Here is a 20,883-nt window from a genome sequence, read left to right as displayed (position 1 = left end):
CTAATGAACCCATGTTTGTTGCCCCTAAGTGTAATCTCCCCTGCTGGCCCCTTGCGAAAATGTGCCAGAATAATTGTCTCAAAAAGCTTGCCCAGGATTGAGGTACGATTAACTGGCCTATAGTTTCCTGGGTCCTCCTTCCTCCCTTTTTTGAAAATGGGAACCACACTGGCCCTTTTCCAGTCCTCTGGCACCATGCCAGAGCAACATGAGTGCTCATAAAGCCATGCCAGGGGTCCCACAATGACCTCTGCTAATTTCCTCAGCACTCTGGGGTGGAAATTGTCAGGACCTGCTGATTTGAATACATCCATGGGATGAAGTGAAGTCCACCACCATAAATAGTGCTTAGAAGCCTCTCTGGAAGGAATGTGTTATGGCCTCCAAGGACTCCCCCAAACTGTGCACAACTGTTCAAGAGGTTATTGATCTTGGACAGAAGGTGGGAGGAGATGGCTTTTCAGACCTTGAGGAGGCAGACATCATGGAGCTCACTGATTCCCACACAGAGGAATTAAGTGTTGATGAACTGATAGAGACTGCAGCTTCTGATGAGGAACAGGAGAAACAGGAGCAAGAGGTGGTCCTCAAGGTCAAGGACATGATTATGAAGAAGCTAGGAGAGTTTTTTGAACAGGTTGAGAGACTTGCTCAGTTTGTCCTGGATATGGATCCTAGCCTGGACAGGAGTCTGCAATTCAAGCATAGTTTGAATTCTCTCCTTGTTCCCTACATTTTTTACTTGTAAAAGTGATAGAAATGGGTCTGGGGGTTAGTCAAGGTCTTGGAATGTATCTATCGCAGAACCCTGCAACTGAGAGCAGAAATGGCTCGGGAGAGACCCTTAGTGGGGGAAGAGCAGCTGCCAGTCACCAGGACTGCGCAGGTGCTGGTTGCCCTAGCAACCAGGGAAACCTAGAGCCAGGAAGAGGTGGAGCTTAGCCCTTCTTAAGCCCAGGCAGAAGGCCAGGAGGGCAGTTCCCCTCCGGCAGCCGAGGGAGGAGGAACTCAGAACAAAGGGGAGAACTCTGACGGTCGGAACATCCCCTGGTTCCTGCTGGGGGTTGATGCGCTCGCTCTCTCTCTCTCTCTCTCTGGTAGGGAGAGATTTGCATCTTGACCAGAATGCTCTAGCTTTTATGTTGTAGCCCGGGGGTTTTGCGTTTTGTGTTTTCTGTTTTACTGGGGGGCCAGGCGAGGCTATTAGGGGTGGAGGAGGCCTCATAGGAGCTTCACAGCAGTGTGGAGTCTCCTGGTGCCGGAGAGGACGCAGCAGTGTTAGGGGGCACATTGTCCCCAGCCCAGAAGCCCCGGAGCAAGAGGAGGCAGCAGGGAGAAGCCCCGGAGTGAGAGGGGGCAGCAGGGAGCCCCGGAGTGAGAGGGGGCAGTGAGGAGCCCCAGAGCTAAAGGGGGCAGTGAGGAGCCCCGGAGAAAAAAGGGGGCAGCGAGGAGCCCCGGAGTTAGGGGACAGTGAGGAGGCCTGAGAGTGAGGAGGGGTGATGAGGAGCCCCGAGAGCAAACAAGGGCCGAGACATAATAACACGGCCCAAGTTAGATCATACCAGCACCATCTGCGAGGCTTAGGCTGCAGTGTAGGGGAGGAAAAGGAGCCACAGACAGTGCCCACCGTCATCAGGGCACATAAAAATGGGCAGCCTCCTGCTGATTCCAATCATCTATTAATCACAAGTAAGATCAAGGCGTGGCAGGAGAGTAAGCAGGCAGTTGGCCCATTGCAGGAGGGCGGAGCCACACGTCCAGAGGGGCTCCGAAGGTAGGACTCCTGTCACAGTATCCCTATTTGTTACATTTGTTACAAAATGGGTTCCCTTTATGTGAATTTGAATTATGCACCATTTTCCAGGAATGCGTGTATAGCATAAAGAGAGGGAAACCTGTACCCAGAGCACAGGAACAAATTCAGCTTGTCTACATCTAGCCTGAAACAGGATGTGCATGGCCAGTAAAAAAATTAAGAAAATCAATATGGGTGAAATATATATATATATATCATTCATTTTATAATTTATAAATATATGTACAATTTCACCCATATTGGTTTTCTTCATTTAAATGAAACATACACACACAATCACAAATGTAGCATAACTATCCATGCATTCATCTGGGTTCTTATTCTTTCTCCTCACTGTGAATGCATTTATTAAATTGTATGTCCCACTCAGTACCACATGTCTAGAGCACCATCCAGGTACTCATCTAGAACATACACAAGATCCTATGCTGATTCAGATATATATTAATAGAATAACAGACATTTAATTTATCTATTATGTGCATAAAAACAAAATACATGGTATTTCACTATTGTCCAAGTTCTGAAATACTTATTCAGCACAAAATATTATTCCCCACCACAACCCCACCCTATCTTAACAAATTATCAACTCCTCAGGTGTCACAGTTATGAACAGGATGTATACAGGTAAAAGGTAGAAAATAAAATGTGTAGAAGATGAATAAAATATCTTTCTAGAGCAGAGGAATGGAAACTGCAAGTCTTTCATTGTAGAAATCCCTACTAATGATTCTACTGGGATTTGTAATTTAACAAAACTGTGCATGAGCAACAGAGGAATCTGTCAGAATCCATAAATACATCAATAAGTTCCTGTGGCTCCACACTGCCTTTCCATGCTCACAATGGCTCTCACTGACACATTTTTCCCAATCAACCCAGCTTATGCATTATTGTATTACAACCCCTTGTCCTGTGTTAACTTCATTCTTGATAAAATTCCCTGAAAGTCAACCTGTGAGAAAAAAAAATGAACGGCACACATCCTCTCTGGCTTCTAACAACTTCCTTCTTTCTATTGGAAAGCCCATAGAAAGTCTTGAAGAAGGTAAAACAATGTAGGCAGAAAAATGTTCCTCCCTTCTTGCCTGGGCAGAAACAAATCACCATGAGGGAATCCCTGTGATGCACAGCTCCGAAGGAGTGACTGGTCCTTCAGCCCATACTCAGGTCACTTCCATTGAGCACAGAGGAAGTCTGAGTGAGAATGGAGCAAAAATGGGACTACAGGGTTAGGTCCCATATGTATAAAACACACAAGATATGTATGCTTTTTCAGCGGGGGATCTTAACCAAACTACTTTTTTGAATTGGCTCAGGTTTTGGATGGCACTCTAAGCAAAGAAATTAGTAAAGCTCTGATTTACCCTCACAAGTTTGCCTCTGGCTAGTTCATGACTGGAGAGAAAATATAATTCTTTCTAGTTCCCTTCTCTTGACTTCAGTCCAAAGTCTTGGAATATGAAATATGTTAAACATATTCATTTAAAACAATCAAACCCTAAACAAAAGCATGTTGTGAAATGGCAGGACTCACTTATCCATACCATGGCTTTACTCTTTCCTTTGGAAGGCAATCACTTAATGACCAGATGGCAAGATAGGGAAGAAACATTTATTGGCACGCACATTTTAATGAGCTCTGCAGTCACTCATACAAGGGGACACTTCCATATTTTGAGGCTGCTGTTATAATCTGTCAGGGCTGCTTTATCCTCCTGAAAAGTAATTCATATTATTTTGATCCATCCTTGATTTGTAGGGAGATGTGAATTTCTGCCATTTGTCAATAAAGTTGTGTTCCAGGTTCACTCATCTCTCATTACATCTCTACTAAGATCATTTGCCATTTACTATAGATTAGAGGTGGGGATTTTGTTCCTTTCCCTTGCTGCTCATACCAGTAAATTTACCTAAATAAATCTGTCTGCTGTATTTATACAGCCACTATTTTTTCCTCTGGAATTCAAAGTAAACTCCAGCATTTATTTCTGTTTCAAGCCTAGAGGATTTGATCCCCAAAGAACTGAGCAACTCGAGACATGCTTAGCACTAGGGCTGTGCGAAACAGCAGCATTCTGCTTCGACTTCCATTTCCACATTTTGACAGAACAGAGTTTCATTTCGAGTTCCCTTTCACTTTGAAAGCACTGTTCTGTTCTGTTTTGTCAAAACTGTTTCACTGTTTTGACGCTCTTTTGACATTTCACCCATAGACTATAATGGGGAAGCATGAAACAGCCTATAACTTTGTCATTTCTTGCCTGATTCCAGAGAACCTTGCAGGGATGGTAGCCCCTTCTGAGGGCATGAAGCCTGCCAAGTTTCAAGGAGATGGGTACAGGGGTTTCTAGGAAACTGCAACTCAAGTTGCTGACAAGAGGGAGTCAGGGAGCAGGAGCAGCACCCTGTGATCCAGCAGACAGATCAGGGGCCTATACCCCTGGGAGGAGACTGGCAGGGCCTCCACAGCCCTCCCAGGGGTGTGGGTGGGCTCCCAATTTGCCTGCCGGATGACAGGAGGCTGCCCCTGCTGCCTGGGACCCAGCACTGAGGAACTGAGCCTAGCTGAGGGAAGTGCCTCCCCCTGCCAGGCTCATGTCCCAGTGGTTTGCAGCGCTGGGAAACTCAGCCCAGCTGGGAGACATGCCTGCCCCAGCCAGGCTCCATCCCCAGCACAGGGAAACAGCCCGGCCGGAGGATGCAACTCCCCCAGTTGGGCTCTGTCCCTAGCGTGGGGAAACTCAGCCTGGCTGGGGGAGGTGCATCCCCCCACCAGGCTGAGTTTCCCCGCAGTAAGGAAAGAGCCCGGCTGGGGGAGGCACTTCCCCCACCCGGCTGAGTTCCCCAGCACTGGGAACTGGGCCTGGCGGTGGGATGTGGTTCTCCTCACCAGGCTCAGCTTCCAGCGGCTCACAGCCCTGGGGAACTCAGCCCAGTGGGGGAAAGCACCTCCTGCCTCTGGGCTCAGCACCCACCAGTTCACAGCCCCATGAAACTCAGCCTGGCTCTACCCACCTTCCACCAGGCTCAGCTCCATGGGGCTGGCAGAGCTGATCGGAGCACAGCCTGGCGTCGGGAGGTGGGCAGAGCTAGCTGCATTTGTTGGCTCCGCCAGCCCCATGGAGCACAGCCCAGCAGTGGGAGGTTGGGGACAGCCAGGGCTGCACTCCTCAGCAGGCCAAGCCATGTGAGGCTGCAGAGCCTCTCAGAGCACATCCCTGGTTCTCCCCTGACTCTCATCACCTGGCTCAAAATGAGTCAAAACAGCATTGAAATGAAACAGCCAGTGAAGCTTTGCACAGCCCTATTTAACACCCTCAGCTGGCTAAAGATAAATTAGAAACTCTGAAGCACCATAAGGTCATATGACTTGGATCTGTGGTAGTGTATGCTGTGATTTTTAGGAAGGCAATGAATCAAGATTATATACAGCATAGGAAAAAACATTCATATTCAATAAGAAGAGGTGGGGGGGTTTCTAGGGTTTTCTTGTTTGGGAACTTTAAGACCTTTGAAAAGTTTTGGCTTTAACTTAGCTTTGCACAGTGCTCAAGGGCCTCAAAGTCAAATCATTTTCAAAACAAAAAATAAACTATTTGCTGTGATTTTATAGATCACTATATGAAAAATGGACCTCATCTAATCCAGTGGTGTCCAAGCTTTTTTGATCGCGGACCCCTATCAGTAAAAAAATTTTGAGCACGCACCCCCAATACATGTATATTTATATAAATAGAAATAGAAATTCTAATATTTTCTTCCTGCACCCCAATGGATCGGCTTGCACACCCCACATTGGAGACCACTGCTCTAATCTACAGGATGAAAGCATTCTTATTACAGCATCCTTTGCTTTGCACACAGTTTGTGCATCACTTTTTCCAAACTTTAGTTTCATGATTGATTTACACACCAATGCAAATCACTGCTTTCTTAGTAACAACCTTTCTGTAAACTGGTGTTAATGTCAAGCTTATATTGGTATTAGCAAGTAAACTGAAAGATTAAATGGTTTACATTGATTAAATTTCTCACAGTACACGTATTTGCATAGTGTTTACAGATTAATAAATGAGACATAAATCATGCTTAAATCAATAACTTCCATATATAGTGTAAACGTCATTATTTATGTTCTTACAAAAGGCTGAGTGAAATATTAAGGATACAGAAAAAATTGGTCTTTTCCACAGGAAAGCTCTACTAGAATGCTAGAGCAGTCCAGTGGATTGTGCATATACATAGGTTGGTGGAGTTGGGGAACTGACCAAACACAACCTCTAAAGAGAAGCATGCCATCATATTGCATGTAGGACATTGATTTGCTCAGCCAATAACTAGAATAAACTTAGGTGACAAGCCATAGGGTTGACAGTGAACACTGTTAAATAAGGGCTCATCCAGAGACAGACCAGCCATCCTGAATTCCCACAAAGATTAATAGAAGTTAAAGGCACTTAGCAAGTTTCTTGAGTCAACCATCATCCTTCAGAATCAAGTTTACGCTGATTTCATGGGACGTAACCTGATGTTGCATATTGTGACAGATTATTTCTTTCAGAGTGCATAATACAAGCAGCAGTTCTGCCTATGTTATTTTTACAGGAAGATACATCACATACAACTGACCACCAGGGAACAAGAATGGGCTATCAGAAGGATAGGATACTCTCGGAGTAAAGTAGAGGCCCTGACTCTTCATTACCAAGAACAAACAAAGAAAATGAGCACTAAAATTTACAGAGCTAAACTTTGTAAAATCCCATTGTGGTCCACCCAGTCCCTTAAGCTTTGGCTTACCATACCACAGGGATCCAAATCTCTTACAGCTGCCAACACCCTTGCTGCTTTTAAATATGAAAGAAAATAAATCCTCAAGGAATAAAACTGCAACTTAACTTTTGTTTTAATTCTCAAAAGCCTTTTGCTCACCCAGATTGATCTTATCAAGTAGAAAACAACTCTCCACAGACATAATGCAACTGTCTTGCCAGGCCCTCAGATCTTTTTGAGGGACAAGAGTGTACTCAGATTTAAAAGGGATGTCTTATTGCTCTCCCTTTTCTCCCTCTCAGGACCCTGAAACCTGGCAGGAAAGAAGGGGCTGGGGGAGAGGCATTTAAAAGTAGAGAGGGAAAAACCTTCAAGTTTGACAGCAAAACTGAAAAGTTCAAAAAAAGTTAAAGAATTATAGAGAAAATGTTAGCAGCAAGGTTGATATATGAACTTATATAAAATTGTTTGAAAATCAACATACAGGGTACATCTACATGAGTCACTTTACTGTGCATTAGGTTATTCTAACGCACAGTAAAGCATCACCGTCTATATATGTGCAGTGATTACTGTGCATTAGATGAGTCTAATGCACCAGTCGCTAGTACCGATTGATACAGATACTAGAAAATGGCACATTAAACTAATGTGCTGTACCACACATATAGATGCTGACCAAAAGCAAAATGCTCCCGGTCAGCCCAGGCAGCAGGGTGTCACACTGCTTCCTGGAAAAGCCCCGAGCTCTAGGCGGTGGGAGGAGCTGTCTCTGCTTCTGGGGTTAGCTTAAAGCCCCACAGAGCTCAGGGTCAGCTGCAGCCAGTACTCCTGGGAAGAGGGCATGCAAGCCCTAGCCACCAGCCAGGGAAGCAGGGCCCATGGCACTGATACTGTACCTATCCTTCCTTCCCCTGGGAGCTGTGATTTCCCCTAGGAACTGTGATCACAGTGGCAGTGGGACCCAGAGCTTCCCCTATGGTGCATGTCCTGCAGCCAAGGGAGAGGCGCTGAGATGCAGGGCACCAGGGACCATACAGAAGCCCCAGAACTGGAAACTGCTGTTGTGCTGCTGAGCAGCTGATCCCATCCCTGACTGGGCTATCTGGGCCCCTGCTCCCCTGCAATATCTGGTATAACAGCAGAGCCTAGCATGGAATGTCACCAGCCATACCTGGCTGTAGTATGAGGGTAGTTCCCAGATCTGGGGCTGCTCCATGGCCCCTGCTGCCCTGCACCTCAGTGCCACCCCCTCAGCTGCAGAGCACACACTGTGAAGTCTGGGCCCTACTGCCACTGTAGTCACAGCTCCCAGGGGAAAATTGCAGCTCCTGAGGGAAGGAAAAATGGGTACAGTACAGGTGCCATGAGCTCCACCTCCCAGGCTGGTGTCTCATCTCAGGAGGAGTGTGTGCAAGTCTCACCAGCAACAGCCAACCCCAAGCTCTGCATGACTGGGAGCTGCCCCTGAAGCCAGGGACAGCTGCTACCCCCCCCCCCCGAGCCCAGGCCTGACTCCAAAGCCCCTTGCCAGCCCAGAGCTGCCCCCGGTGCCACCTGCCAGCCCAGGGGCAGGAGCTGCATAGCTAAGGCACAGTATAGGACAGAGGTGCAAGCAGCACATCTGGGGAGGGTGGGAAGGAGGTGGCAGCTCCTGCTGCTGCATACACCCCAGGAGGCATGAGGGGCATGTGCCCCCAGATCTGCACGTGGGATGGGGTAGGCTTCCTCTGTGGGCTGGGGCCAGGGCAATGCTAGGATCTTCCAGGCAGGGGCTGGGCCAGGCTGCACTTGGGAGGGGCAGTGGCAGCACTGGGAAGGAGGATATGGAAGGGGCTGCAGACACTCTAGAATTTGCCATAGTCCTGCCAAACCCCCTCTCCCAGCACCACCGCCACCTGCTCTGAGAGCAGCCTGGCTCAGCTCCCTGGTGGGAACAGCATGGCGCTGGCTCGTGCCCACAGTGGCAGCCTGCCCTTACCCCAGCACAGATCTGGGAGCACATGCACCCATATCCTACCAGGGGTGCACATAGTGAGAAGCTGCCCTACACAGCTCAGTCCTGTGCCCCACCCTGGCTGAGCAGCCCCTGCCCCAGCCCAGCTCCCCCATGACTGAGCCAGCCCACCCACCTCACATGCAGATCCGGGGGCAAACGCCCCTCCATGTCCTCCTGGGGTGCTTGCAGTGGCAGGAGCCACACCCCCACACACCATCCAGACAATCAGTCCCAGCCTCACTCCCCCACCCCGCTTAAAAATATACATGAGCTGAAACTTTGAGAGAAGGGGCACACTTGTTTAAAAAGGTTGAAATTGCCTGCAATAGAGCAATAGGGATGAAAAATTAATGGTGTTGGGGAAAGGCAGGCTAGCAGCCATAAGCTACTACAACTACATTAACAAACAAGGTTGAGCCCAGGATGGGAAAACAGGACTACAAGGATTGGCCTGTCTGATCTTATCACATTTGACACACAGCATGAATGAAAACTACAGAAGAAAATGGAAAATCTACCCTCTGGGGAAAATAGTAGAGTGAGCATTGATAGAAACCTGGCTATCAGAGAGGACAGAGGAGCTAGAAAATATGTCACTCCTTTTGGATGTAAGGAAGACAACTGAGCTGCTCTACTTTGCCTAAGCCAGAACAAGGTTATAATTTAGGGAACTAAATAAAATGTTAACTTTCTGTAGACCTACACACACCCACACACACACACAGAGTGCATCTATACATGCATATTTATAAGCTTAAATAAACTCCAGTGTTTATTGCACCAGAGTTTATTGCTCCCAGGCATTGGTTTACACGTGCATCCAATAGTGCAGCACATTGAGCTGGGGTGGAGCAACCCCAGCTGGCAAAGGAGCCAGGAGGCCAGGCTGGCGCTGCTTCCTCTTGGCTCAGTGTTCTGCAGAGGGGCTAGCTAGGTCACAAGAGCACTTCAGCATTAGCCTAGCCAGCATGATAAAGTGGGCACAAAGGGTGGCAAAAATGGCAGTAGCTGTGATAGTTGAAGAAGGTATAGAGAAGCACCTCCTTCACTAGGTAGACAGACAGACAGGCAAATAGACAGACAGCTTCCATGAAAAAATAATTTTCTTGTGTTTTATCAGGAGTTTTTGGAGGGTTGAGGTTTTTTTCACAACAACACCAAAAACTCCAGAATAACTATGTTGAACAGCACACTAAAACATGCCTAAGGCAAAGGACAGCTTTTAAAACTTCCTTCTCGCTAGTGTCTGTCTATATGAATAATGTTACTGTGTCACTGTATTTCCTAAATTCTACTATAGTATATTCCCCCCACTTCTGTACTGCTATTTTATTTCTGTTTGATGAATTATCTATATTAAGTTTTGAGAAACACTTCATCTGAGGATGAACAAACTTAGTTTAGAAAGTTTTCACAAAGGAGGGAGAGAGCACTTTTTCAAATCTCCTGCTCTGTTTGAGCTAGCATTACAATAAAAAAGCAATTAGCCATTTGCTGCCATTGTCAGGCAATCATAATGCATTGCAATATATAAGTTATCACAGCATCAGAAGGAAACAACATGGGCTCATCACAGCAATGGGTGCATGCAAGCACAGCCAAAAGGCAGTGGTACAAGGAAGCATGTTTAAGGTATGTGAACCAAGCAGACAGTAGAAAGAAAGTATCTTATAACAGGGAGCAAGAAAAGAGGACAAAATGAAGCCAGCCAACTAAAAGGAAAATAAATTCATTTAATGAAAGTTGGTGTTTACAGTTCAAATCTTGACCTTTTTCTTCTCCTTATAACTCCCTAAATGATAATATAGTAACCCAACGAAAAGTGTTTGGGCTCAGTAATGAAGGACAAAATAATTCCTAGGTATATATCTGTGCCCTGTGCCTAAAAGGAGATCAGATCCAAAAGCAGATCAGACATAATGATATAAAGGTACCTACTGGCCTTAACATCTGTAAATCTTTTTTTTTTTTTTTTTTGCTTTGTCTCTCCAGCAAGGGAAGAAATCCACTGAGAGTCATTTTCTGTTTGTAGATATAATAAGTAATAATGAGTCCACCTTTGGGCCACATCTACCTAATCAGGGTTGGGGATCTTTTTATTTATTAAATGCCTGTATAGTTTTAAGATTTTATTCAAGCAGAGCTCACCAGGCAGCTGCTCCTAGTCAGTCTGAGAAAGCCCTCTTCTCTTCTCTCTCACCCATCATGATTAGGGATTTGTTCTGCACATACTATCTGGCACAGTCTTTACAACAGCCTGTGCTCATACATGGATGTGGGAAGGATAACTTGTTGAACACCTAAAAATGTTTATTCCATAGGGTCAATGAATGATACTTTCATGCTCAGAATCTTTAGTTGCTGTTACAGCTTCAGGCAGGCACCCTGAAGAATTTCTGCCAGACAAAAAAGTAATTTTAGGAAAATATTTTTCATGGGATGAGTTAAGCCAAGTCTCAAATAAATCTGAGACTCATAATACGTGTGTTCTGCTCCTGTGGAAACCTTTATATGACTAATCAGTCCTTGAGGAGCCATAAACCAACTTTGCTACATTGGCTGATCACAACCTCCTCTTTTTCCTTTCTTTACATTTGTTTACTTTAGTTCAATTTATGGTTAATTGGTTTTTTACTACGTGTTAATACTTACTTTTCTAAAATGAATAATGAATTAAAATAAGATAGTCTTCATGCCTATATCCGTAAAACATTTTGCAAGCAAAATCTATAATTCAGCATAAATCACACAAGCATTATTTTTTTTGAATGCCAGCTTTTCTTCCTGAACCATACTGTTTTCATAGAGACCCCTCAGCAAGGACCTCAATATCCTTAACTGCAAGAAGCAACCCACATAGAGCTCACACTCCCAGAATTCTGGGAACCTAAACTTGCAGCTGAAAATCATGAATGGTTAATATACTGGAATATGCATTTATACTGCATTAGAAATACGATAGGAACAAGCTTTGATATCCAGCTGTGGTTTAGCTTCCTACTATGCCATGACAAAGATGCTTGGCCTGCCCTTTCCCTGCTCTTTTCATTCTCCATAAACTTATTGAACCAAGAGGGAACACCTCCTCCCCAGGTACAAAAGGTAAAATGAGTCCGGCGTGAATTTGAGGAACTCCACAGAGGTACTGTGCCTCTGCAGTGGCCAGAAGGTCTTTGCTGCTCTCTCCAGGCTCTTAATAAATATGCTCACAGTATGACCAAGTTTCAAATAATTCCCCTTCTTCAGTCATGCCCTGTAGAAAACAGAATTCACTAGGAAGGGTTTTCAACAGTTTGGTGGATAGCTATCTACTTCTATCCCACCCACTCTTGCAAAGCTTTCATTCACTTGTACATCTAGATCATTGCACAGTCACTGTGGGGAACGAGGCTGGAGGGAGAAATGATGCTATAGAAGCATCCTCCTGTTACATTCTCTCTCACCTGAGAAAATCCATTGCATTTTCATCCTGTATGTCTACAGCAGAATAGGCGGATAGTCTGTCCCTCCATGCTAGAGCAATTCGCATTAAAGGAAATGCTTTTCAGAGAGACAGAGAGAAAGAGAAAGAAAAAGAGATTTATAATTCCATACAGTGAAATATATTTTGGTTTGAGGAGTTAATCAATATTCATTGTCTTGAACAGCTTTGTCAATTAAGAGGATAAATTGATGATATAACACAGCTATTTCTTTATTTACAAAAAGACGACCACACAAAAAGTCCTGCTTCCCTGATCACAGTAGAAACAACTAACAACAGGAAGTATTTTTTCACAGAAATCCCCAAGTCTGCCTTTTCAGGGAGTTCACTGTTGCTCTGCTTCTTCTCAGTACCACATTCCCTACTCCCAATCATTGAACCTCTCAGACAGCACAATTAATCTCTCCCTATGTGGTTCATGAGTTGGGCAGTAGCCTTCCTTATTTCCAGCTGTCTCAATGCATAAAGAGGTTTCACTGTTTCCTCCACTAAATAAGGGTAATTAGGCTGTCATTAAGTTTTAACAAATAGATCAAAAATCTCTTAGATGGTAATCATCACCTTTTAGCATTACGTTATACAAAATTCTGTCCCTGTTATACACCCCACTTCGGAAAAATTAACCATCACAATTTAGAAACTTATTTTTCCTATTTTTCTACAGAAAATCCTTTAGCATAACAAGATAATATACTATTTAAGGTAAACTATCTTTATAAGCCCAAAGCCACTTAGGATCTATTTGGTATGAGGGTACATATACCCAGCAAAGTTAACCTGGGCTTTTCCTTAAATATTAACTATAACTTTCTCATGGCCCATATAAGACAAACCCTGCCCCAGGTCTGGAAGCTGTATGGCTGCCTATACACCTGCTTGGGGGTGTGGCATTTTAATTAGAGTGGTTCCTAGACAGCCACTCTAATTAAAATAGCTCACCATCATATGTGTGAATCCCCTGCACATTTTTAAGTGGCCATGGGACCTTTTATCTAAAGCTGATTTGACGAGGTTTAGATAAAGCTCTCCCATGGCCATTTTAAAACACCTGGGGGCTTAATACTCGTGATGGTGAGGCAACGCAGGAGCATTTTAATTCGGATGTGGAGCAGACTCGATTAATCAAACCTATGCAACGCATTCTAATTACAATGCGAAGGTAGCCTATGAGCACACGTATAGGCAGCCTATGAGCCCAGGTTTTCTTTTCTGGCAGGAGGAATGGGTTACTACGTAGTTCTACTTTAACTTGAGCTAGAACCTGCCTCCCTTGTAGGAAGGATGAAGGCTCACATACTTAGGTGCTGACAGTTCTCCAACAGCTTCTCGCTGTTCCCCCTAAAAAACAAGTTCTCCTGTAATTGGTACAACCAGGTCAAGGTTCTCCAAAACCTAGCAGCCCATCAGGCTAGTGTGCGGCATGCCACTTTCTTCTTGTTGCTTCTCTTATCCCATTTCCAATCCATGACAGAACCTTAGCTCTGACACATTTGTTACTGTGACAATTTAGTCCCATGAGGGAGTTTATAAAAAAAACTTCTAGTTCTGTTAATTGCTGAAGTGACTACTCGCAGAGGGCTGACACCCCAGTTTCTATGGCAAATAGTATACCAGGGAGAAATATGGCTCGGCCAGTGTGGCCTAACCCAGCCCAAACGACCTATTTACAGCTGGGTCGATCAGAGGCAGCCTTCCGCACAAGTCCGGAACAGGACTTCAACTCACGCCTCTGGAGCCATAGTGAGCTGCTTTAACTTCTGCCAGTATTCTACATATTCTACAGCAAAGGATATAACTGATTGGGAAAAAATCTGAGAGCATCCCAGCCCAAATAACTACAGTGTACTCCCCTAATACAAAGAGGTGAGAACAAATACCCACATGTAAAGACTTAGTAACACAGATAGGACTTTGCAGGGGATATACTCACTCATGAAAGTGCTGGGGGTATCACCACAATCTAAAAGACCACCTCTCCTCTGACATATTTGCTCAGTTGAAATTTACAGAGGAGATGAAGAAGGAACACTGCTGTGATAAACACAAAGGGGGTGGCTAGGAAGAAATGCTCAGTGTAAGACCTATGGCTTTGAAGTTCAGACCTTCCCTTTGGTCTGAAATAGTTCAAAACTGATGACCAGGGATCCTGGTTTTCCGTGATAAAAAAGATCACAAATTCTCTAATAAAAATTGTAAATTCTCTGATAAAAATCCCCAAATCCATGATTAAAATGAAAGGCTCTTCACTCCCCCTCCACAGCCTCCCCACCAGCCCTGCAATACCCCTAAGTCCCCACCCCAGAGCCCCCTATAGCCCACCCAGCCCTGCTGGCACCCCTCACCCTCACCCACAGCCCCCTTCCCCCCAGCTGCCAGGACTATGGGGCCAAGGACCTGGGTCCACAGCCCCCTGCCCCCAGTAGGAGGCGGTGGCTGCTGGAGCAGAGCAGAGCCTGGCTCCCACCTGCCTTGCTGCCGGCTCACTACGGGCTCAGGTGGGGTGGGGCTGGCTCCCTGCCATTGCACATACTCCCAAGGCCCGGCAGAGGACAGGGGACGCATTGGCAGGGCAGCACAGAGCTTGCAGTGGCAAGCAGCATTCCTGCACAGCCCCACTCTGCCCTGGAGGACTGGGTCGCACCCACTGGGCTGCGGAGGCCCTGGGGGAAGTCTGCCAGCCTGCAGAGAGCTTGCTGCAAAACTGCAAAATCCGTGGGTTTCTCAGGTAAAATGAGAAATCTGCATTTTCCTCTGGTAAAGGGGAAAACCACATTTTGCTCTATTTTTCCATGGGAAATGGAAACCCCGGATCCCTGCTGATGACTTCCAAAGGTTATAGGGGATAGGAAATTTAGGAGAAAGGAATTGTGAACATTATGACTGCTAAGCTTTAATTGATGCATTTAGGATGTACGCTTATATTATGTTCAAGGCATTATATATAGAGAAGGGAACCCTTTTAGCATTTCCATAAATCAAAATAAATAAATTCAGCAGTTCGGCCAACTGTAACCTTCAAAAATACAAGTGTTGACTGCTGGACTGAAAGCATAATCCTCAATTGATATTGCTTTCATGTACAAGACCTGGAAAGAAACAAAAAAATGTGTTTATTCTTTCACAAAGGAATTGTTTTAAAAAGCCACATCAAGTAAATAAAAAAGGCCATCCACGATTTAAAAAGTAGCAAGAGTACGTTGGTTTATGTGCTATCTACCTTGCTGTAGTCTGATTTCTGAACAGTTCCTTGGCCAAAAAAAATTAGTGGCATTAAATTTTATGAATTTCTTGAGAGCCTTTAACATATAGTTTCAATTATTATAGGTTGTTAGGCCAAAATAATATAGATTATCTCCACCTTTTAAAGGTCCCAATACAGCAGTCAAGTAGATGGAGCAGTCCTACAGGAGACTAAGGTATGACTACCTTCAGTAATGACATCTGTCCCCTTTCAACCTTCTATTCAGCAGCTACATCTGTTCTCTTTTGACCCATGATAATATAATAAACCACCAGGCTTCAGTCTGGTCTGTGCTGGCTGAAATGATCATAGTTTTGTATGAAAGTAATTTTTCTAGTGAAATAGCACTACAGATTTAAAACACAGAGAGCATATAAACCAAAGTTAATTAGGCAGATAATGGTTCTTGAACCATAAGGTTAAGTATCAAAACCCACAAAGATAAACAAATCCCATACACCAGGCTACAGTACATGCCATATTGTAATTGATGTAATACACTGTTCAACATTGCTTGAGAATGAAAGAAGTGCTAGGAAGTGAAGTGGAGCAAATAATGCAATATGCTAACTAAAATAATAATGAGTGGATTAATTTGATAAAGTATCCTATCACAGCAGCCTTTCTATTTCTGTAAGAAGCTATCAGAGGCCTATTTCAGAGTTAGCAATCACTGGATTTAGCATTTAATGAAAAGGCAGCACAAACCATATTGAAAATTTGATCACAAGCGACCTGTATACAGAGACCTAACTTCACTATTGTTATACATTTTAAAGTAGCACTTCCTGTGCTGCCAGTTTCAGATACAGTGTTTAAGTAAAAATTAATTCTACAGAGAACCTTCCTGCACTGGTAGTCCAGGGATACAGTTTCTATTTCTCACTGCCAACATCTGTCTCTGCCATATGTCCCTTAGACAATGAAACTAGTCTTGTCTGTTCAGTCAGTTTTTATTTCTTGTTTTGAGTCAATTCCTTTTTCTACTTCTCCTGCAGTGACAATCATATGTGGGCTTCCAAAATTGTTAGAAAGTCTTTAAAAAAAGAAAACTAATTTTACTTCCTATTAGTAAAATATATTAAAACATTCATATTCATGGCATTTGTACACATTAATATAGTTCTGATTTATATGCATTAAGAAGGGCATAGATCTGGAAACAGAGCCAACTGGTTAGATTTGACTTTCTAGGGCTAATTATCATTGTTGCAATTTTGACAAAAAGTTCTGTATGCTTTTTGTGGCTTTTCTTGGAAGTCACTGAACAAATGCATTTAAAATCACTTACAGTCTGAACTAAAAGCTTTAACTAAACTAGCTAAAATAGGAGTACATAACAGCAGGAGTAGGAGTACCTAACAACAGGAGTACATCTGAAATCATAAAGAACAAATTAATGAACTTACAAGGATATAGAATATAGTCAACAACCAATCTTCTTTTTCATATGGCTGATGTAGATACAGAACAGCAACTATAGTTTTATATTTAGGTGCTTGAGTCAGACAATTGCATCAGAGCAGCAGTGCATATCTCTGTCATACCTCCTTCATATTTGTGGAGTGGGCATTGTGTCATTATATGTTCCATGGTCTGTTCTGCATGACCACAGTTGCACAGTTGCTGGAGAGTTTTTAATTTTCCATTTGTGCATCAAGTATCTGCATTCCCCTTGGTTTGTGCAGATATGGTAAAGAGTTGCCCATGAGCATTACAGGAGATCAAAGCCAGAGACTTTCTACGTTGGCTCTATCACAATATGTTTATTTGGGACTTCCTGTGAACTCCAGCTGATCAAATCATCCTATACACACAAGTAAGGTTCAATTAATCTTAAACACAAAATAAGACTGATTCTTACACAGCATTAATTCTGGAAACCTAAGGAATGTAGCTTGATTGCCAAGCCAGTAAGACAGCAGCTCGGTCTGTTAAATTTGTCATTTAGTGTGTAACTCATACAGTTAAATTCTTCCCCTTGAAGGCTCTGTTTTGATACAGAAAGGTATACAGTTCTCAAAGTCCCTTTTCAAATAGATTAGGTTATTTTTTGAACCCCCCCCCCAAAAAAAAAACCCAAAAAACCAAAAACAAATAAAACCTTTCCTCAATCCAAGGTACAGTAGGTTAAAATAGTATGCTCTACAAGCTTGCATATGTATAAAATCAGCAAATCTGTCTTATGTGTTCTAGGTTGGGAACATACCAATAGTAAAAACTATGAGCAATTCTGTTCATGTGACTTTCTCAGATTCATATAAGGATGCTATAGCAGGAGCAGAGATAAAATCAAATTCTTTAGAGTGTGGGGGGACAACTAGAAGCTCTCGGGCTGCATGCAGCCCATAAGGGTTTAAGTTTCAGGCCCTGGGCTCCAGCCTGGCTATCACTTCCCCACTTCCCCACTGCTCCAGCTGCAATGGCAGCTAGAATCTCCAGGTTCCCCCTCCATCCTCTGGCTGATATTTCCTGGCTGCTCCACCCCAAAGGGCAGGGCAGCACAATGTGCTGCATGCTTCATGGGGAGCTGAGGGTGAGTCCAGGGCCATGTGCAGGGTGCTGGAGGGCCAGATTGGAGCCATGCACTGCAGAGTGGGAGGGTGCCTGCCAGGGTGCACAGTACAGCAGAGGAGCAACAGACAACATCCATGCAAAGATAGCAAAAAGCATGGTTGCCAATTCTGACTGAAACTATTCTGAGAGATTTTTTTCCAACATAATGTAATGTCATTAATAAGGGAACACCGATACAGATTTTTTGAGCCAATATTAATGGCCAATTTTTAATGAGCCATATCTGCTGATACTATTCCAATTGCTGATAAGCAGCCAGGCAGCTTGGAGAGCAGAACCTGGGTGGTAAAACTGTTGTGGGAGAGGGGGGCAGGGGGGATCTCGGCCTCTGCAGTGAAGGAGGGAGTGAGGTTGGGGCAGGGGCAGGGCCAGGGGCAGGTGCTGCACAGCTAGGGCAAGGCATGGGGTGGAGCCATGAGCGGCTTGTCTGGGGGGCATATAGGGGTGGCTCCCACCTCTATGCACACCCTGGGAGTGTATGGGGGGCACGTGCCTCCAGATCTGCATGTGGGGCAAGGGCAGGCTGCCACTGCAGGATGGGGCCAGGGGTGGCACTGAACTCTTCCCAGTGGGAGGCTAGGCCAGGCTGCACTCAGGTAGTGGCAGTGGTGGGGCTGGGGGAGGGGGGCTTCAGCCACCCCAAAATTTGGTGTAGCCCCCTTCCCAGCACTGCTGTCACCTATGCCGAGCGCGGCCCCAGCCCAATCCCCCACACCGGGAAGAACCCAGCCCACAGCAGCAGCCTGCCCTCTTCCTGCATGCAGATCCAGGGCCACACCCCCCATGCCCTCCCAGGGTGCATGCAGCAGAAGCCACACCCTGCAGTTCCATCCCACACCCTGCCCCAGTTGTGCAGCACCCGCCCTTGCCCCAGCCCCACTCCCTCCCTCAAAGTTGGGCCCTTGAACTGCCCCCACTCCACAACAGACTTACCAACTGGACCTGGCTGCTCTCCACACTGCCAGGCAATGCTCATGGCTACCTGTGTGCTGTGCTGCAGCTATGCACATGCATGGGGCATTTATTGGCGACATTATCAGCCACATCAGCCCAAAAAAAGCCTATTCTCAATACTTTCAATTTTCCTTATATCGGTGCCGATCTGATATAGGACCAAAGTAGTCATTAATTGTATTGTTCAACCTGTTCACAATATCAATCTCCCGGATTGCTTTCAGTAGTCACCAAGAGATCAATGCCGATTCTGGTAGACTCCCAGCCAATCAAGGAGGGATGGCAACCCTAAGTGTGCAGCCTGGTGGCCCATGCCTTGCCTGGTGTGGAATGGGGCATGTGGCTCTGGGGAGTTAGGAGTTGGACAGTCATGCTCCAGAATATCAATCATTTACCTTAACTATGACCACACACCTTCTCTTCCTGCAGTCACCTGATTCATTCGCTAAAGCCCTTCCCAACAGTATGTGCAACTAATTCTTTTCCAGAGTACCATCCTGTATATTGAATAAGAGGGAGGACCAATGTAAACAATAGCATGTGGTCATACATTAAAGACTGTCATTAAGTATACACACAAGAAAGCTGCACTTACTATAAGCTTAGTGTTCTCTATGTTTTGAGTGCTTGGTTTTGAAGTCTTAAATTATGCCCTTAAAGTCCGTCTTCCTTCATGCTATCTAGGTGCCATCAGGGGAGTACTGACAACCACAGAAAGACAATTTCTATGCTCTCTGTTCTACCATTTGGCACCACAGGCAATCCTAGCAGCCAGGAGGAGCAACTGCAGCAAAATCCTTCTCTGCCTCTACCTCGTGTTACAGCATGATTAATGGAGAGAATTTGACTGCTAAATACAAACAATCTTTAGAGTGAGTATGTGTGAACTTGGATAAATATGGGCAAACTTTGACAAAGATAGCAAAAAGCATGATCTTCACACTATTGTGACCCCCTCTGCAGTCCCCCTCCAGCCATATTCCAAAGCATGGCAGAAAAGCTTGGAGGCACTTATTTCTCAGTAAAACAGATGGAAGATTTTTTTTTAAACAATGATTTTTTTCCCTAATAATTTTCTCAGAAATAGCTAAGCCACTTCACTGGCACTGTCAAAAAAAAAAAGAAGAAAAAGAGAAGTCAGCCTAAGGCAGACATCCTGCATAGATATTTTCAGTGCAAATCTTTAAAGTCTGGCAACATTGTAAACAACTAAAAAAAGGATTTCAGTTGTAGTAATAGTGTATTTGCAGCTTTTCCTAAAACAATACAATAAAATGGACAAAAAAGTATATAATAAAATTATATAATATGCAGTTTTTGCTTAAAAGCATACGATAAAATCACACATTTTATCAGTTTAAACATAATTAAAACAGAACCCCCTGAGAAAAGGGGGTATAATGAAGGGCAGCAAACTATTGGTGGCACTACCAGTTTTGATCATAAAATACCTGAGAAATCTTTTCTTCTCTGCATCTGAATGTGGAATTTAGCCTTCCCTTCCTCTTGAAACAATTTTTTGCCTGATGTCTGAGTCATCTAAGACAGAGTCTTAGGCTAATGATATACTTCTAATATGTACAGTACCCATAACTTTAATAATTTAAAGAACTGCAGGGATAGAAACAGGAGCAGTACAACATTAAGAAGTACATGTAGCCCCAGTTTTCCAACAAAACAAGAATTAACTTACGGCTCTAGAAGGGAACGAGATATTACATGGTAGATTCCTGATAAGGTCACTCCCATTCATAAAAATCATGGCACCAATTTTTAACTCATCTACTCCTTGATTTTATATTATGACCCATTCGGTTGCCACCTTGTCCTTTCTGCAAAATATCTTGAATCGAGTAAGCACAATCTGACAATTTCTCAAATTGCAGGTATCCATAGAATCACAGAAGTAGGGTCGGAAGGGACCTTGTAGATCTTCAAGTCCAACCCCCCGCCTGGGCAGGAAAAAACCTGGGCTCAGATGACTCCAGCCAGGTAGGCATCAAGCCTCTTCTTAAAGACCCCCAGGGTAGGAG

The sequence above is a fragment of the Crocodylus porosus genome, unplaced genomic scaffold (genome assembly GCF_001723895.1).
Source record: "Crocodylus porosus isolate Cpor-Errol unplaced genomic scaffold, CroPor_comp1, whole genome shotgun sequence".
In the NCBI taxonomy this organism is placed as follows: Eukaryota; Metazoa; Chordata; order Crocodylia; family Crocodylidae; genus Crocodylus; species Crocodylus porosus.
The sequence above is the reverse complement of the archived record's forward strand: the minus strand, read 5'-3'. Positions refer to the sequence as shown.